This window comes from Lycium ferocissimum, chromosome 7 (genome assembly GCF_029784015.1).
Source record: "Lycium ferocissimum isolate CSIRO_LF1 chromosome 7, AGI_CSIRO_Lferr_CH_V1, whole genome shotgun sequence".
In the NCBI taxonomy this organism is placed as follows: Eukaryota; Viridiplantae; Streptophyta; class Magnoliopsida; order Solanales; family Solanaceae; genus Lycium; species Lycium ferocissimum.
In genome coordinates, this window is record NC_081348.1 from 11,425,325 (window position 1) to 11,428,759 (window position 3,435).

At 38.8% G+C, this 3,435-nt stretch overlaps 1 pseudogene; it reads right to left on the reverse strand.

Annotated features, from left to right (window-relative positions):
- Positions 1 to 1,020: 1,020 nt before the first annotated feature.
- LOC132061919 (probable beta-D-xylosidase 2) overlaps positions 1,021 to 3,435 on the reverse strand; it is a 3,588-nt pseudogene continuing 1,173 nt past the window's right edge.

Here is a 3,435-nt window from a genome sequence, read left to right on the forward strand (position 1 = left end):
TGCTTTTTTTGGGGTTGATGAAGGAGAAAGAGAGAACTATACAGATTTTCAACTTTTTAGAGTTCATTATTTTTCTCTCTAGCTTTCGATGGAACACTTTTCATGTCCAAGTAAATATGATTTGCCAATGCCCATATTATGTTTGGCTTATTCCCCGTGTGATGTCTCAACTCTATTTTGGTGGTAGTGGAGGTGTCTGTGATTGTTGGTACTCCTGCAATTTGGAAATGGCTATTCTATCAAAGGATATTACTCCTTCTGTCCCAATTTATGTGGCACACTTTCCTTTTAGTCTGTCTCAAAAAGAATCTCACATTTTTATATTTAAAATAATTTAACTTTATGAGATGATTTACAACCACACAAATATCTAAGGCTTGTTTTGGATCACAAATATCAAAAGCCTTCATTTCTTTCTTAAAGATTCGTGTCTAGTCGAATGTTGACCTATAAATTGGGACAGAGGGAGTATTACTTTGGCTTAACAAAGTAATGGAAATGTGATTTCTATGCTTATATTTCGCATAAAAGTATAAAGAAGTAAACACGCGAATACAAGTGGTCAAAGATTCATATATATACATTTAATATAAACTTATATATATAGTGTAATTTTTTGTCGAAGTGGTTCGGATGAACCCCTCGCCCCTTATTAACTCCGCCCCTAGCTTAACAGTTTCTTATTTCATGCCACGAGATAGTAAAAGCTTAAATCTGTATTCTTAATCAGGTTAGAATAGAGAAAGAAATAAGACTGTGTTGCTCAGGCATCCAACTTAAACAAAATTTTGATAGTCAATAAAAGAAGGAGCAGTCTCAAAATCAGGTTCGTGCATTTTAAAAACTGCAAAAATAACTAAATTTGGGATAATAACCATCACACGTTCAGCTATTACCTAGTATGTTTTTAGTTTAATTAGCACGCATTGGTTTATGCAAGTGATCAGCGTTGTCACTAACCATAATTCTGTTGTCTGGAATTACATGATACAGAAGCAGAGCCAGAAAAATATGGAAAAGATAGAAATGTTGGAAAAGCTTGAAAATGGATACCCATTTGTTTCAATTGAAAGTTACAATTTTCCAAACAGTATCCTCTTTCTTCTTACTTAATAAAATCTAATATTGTGCTTATCCCCTTGTTGAATAAGAATAATTGAAAGAATAATCTCCGTTAAACGCAAAAGACATCTTATGTGGAGATTTTACCCAAAATGAAAAAAAAAATCAAGATTTAATAACCCCAAGAACTGATGCTTGAAGGGATAAGGAATGCTTAGCATCACCAATATGAAGACTGTGTTCTCCTATAGGAATTCTTCGAACACCAGCCCTATCTACCACACTTAAGTATTTGCACACATGAATATTTATCACCACATATTGCTGCGATCCTGCTGGTACATGCACTTTCTGAAACGCGACCAATTGCTTAAGTGGCGCCCATAGACCAACAGAGGCTTCGAAAAATACTAGCAATGTGTGTGAACCGTCCTTTGATCCCACATTTTTCACGTCGATATGAACCTGAATTGATAGCTTACTGCATTTTGCGTGTGTCACCCTGACTGCCTTGTTCGATATGCTAGTGGTGTTGAGAGTATGGCGGCCGCCTAGTGGAATGGCCAACATTTTGGGAGCTTCAGAAATTGTGGTTATGAATTTTGTGTAGCTTAAGCCGTGTCCGAATGGGTATACTAATGGACCTTGTAGAAACGGTAAGTTCTTCCAGGATAGCCTTTGGCTAAATTTGCTCGCATGTCCATTGTTGTCATTGGTAAATTGTTCAGGTACTCCTGTGGATACCATGTCATTGGCAGCTTTCCACCTAAAAATAACAGTATTCAGTTAGTTATACTTGTGAAACGTCAGTAATGTAAATGTTTTTACACTTATGACACTTTATTATATAAATATTCAGAGCTAATTTGAACTACGTAGATGGCATTTTAGGCTACTTTTAAATTATGTCCCCGTCAATCTAATGAGCTAGCTTTCACTTTAGAAGTAGTTGGATGAACTTTTTTTGCGGGACAAATTTAGCTCATTGGACTAACAACGACAGAATTTAAATAGTGATCTCAAAAACGGTTATTTGTGCAAATGCCACTATATTGCCTTCTGTTCAGTATAATAAAATCAGTTGGGTCCATTTATGAAGTTTGTGAGTTTTTGAGTAAGGTGATGTGCTACAACAATGAAATGGGTCCAAGGAATCAACCGAAGCCAACTTTTGCAAAAAGGTTTAATGAGTTTACCTGGATTATGGGCTCCAAAAGGACATCAGCAATGGCAGCACCACCAGCTTGTCCAGGATAGCCAACCCAAACAATGCCACCAATTCGAGGATCGTTATTAGCGAATGTAACATCAACTGGGCCTCCGGACATAAGAACCATTTACAGGACCTCTTGAGGCCTTGGCTACCTCGAGATAAGTTCTGTTGGAATCCAGGCAATAGTAGCCCAGTTCTATCTCTGAATTCAGCCTCAATAGACTGGTCCAGGCCCATTACTAACACTGTTGCATCCGCTTGACGTGCAGCATCTAATGCTCCAGCAAAGAGCCTATCATCAGTGCATGCCACATCGCCACAACCTTTTTGGTGAATGGTCTTTGAATACTTTGTTATTCCTTGCAATGGGCTTGTGTATCCACATGCAACACCTATATTTGTGGAAGCCCACCTAGCATTTATACAAGAAGAAGAAAAGGCCAATTGTGCAAGTGCAACGATGACACACTAAAATTTCAATATACGACACAAATTGTCGCCTTTTGATTATTTCATTGTTTCTATGAGAAAAACCGTTATTTTTTTTACCTGCGTAATTTCCAATCATCGTGACGGTAACATCAGAATTAGGTCCAATGACAGCAACAGTACGATGGCGTCGAGGAAAGAGGAAGAGCAGGACCATGATTCTTAAGCAGAACAATGCCCTGTCTAGCAGCTTCAAGTGCGAAGTTCTTGATGGGCCGGGCTGCAAACATCTCTTGGCCAAGATGTCCATATGGCTGGGCTGATGGTTCACCATCAAACATTCCAAGCCTTATCTGAACAGCAACTGTATTAGCTAAATTGGCATCAATAGCAGCCTCGAGTATACCACTATGCACTGCATTCTCAGTATGTTGGGCCAGAAAAGGCCCACAGTCCAAATCCAGGCCTGCTTTGATAGCATCAGCAGCAGCTTCAGGTGTTGATGTGTAGTGCTGGGCTGTAGAAAACTCGACGGAGTCACAGTCGGATACAATGTACCCATTGAGACCCAACCACCGCGTATGGTTTGCGGAGAAGTTCTGGATCAGCACAAGTAGGTATGCCATTGACTTGATTGTAGGGAGCACATAATACTAGCCACTTTACCTTCTTTAACACAACTTCTAAATGGTACATCAAATGTATCTTCAAGTCTTTCTTGCTAACCTGTG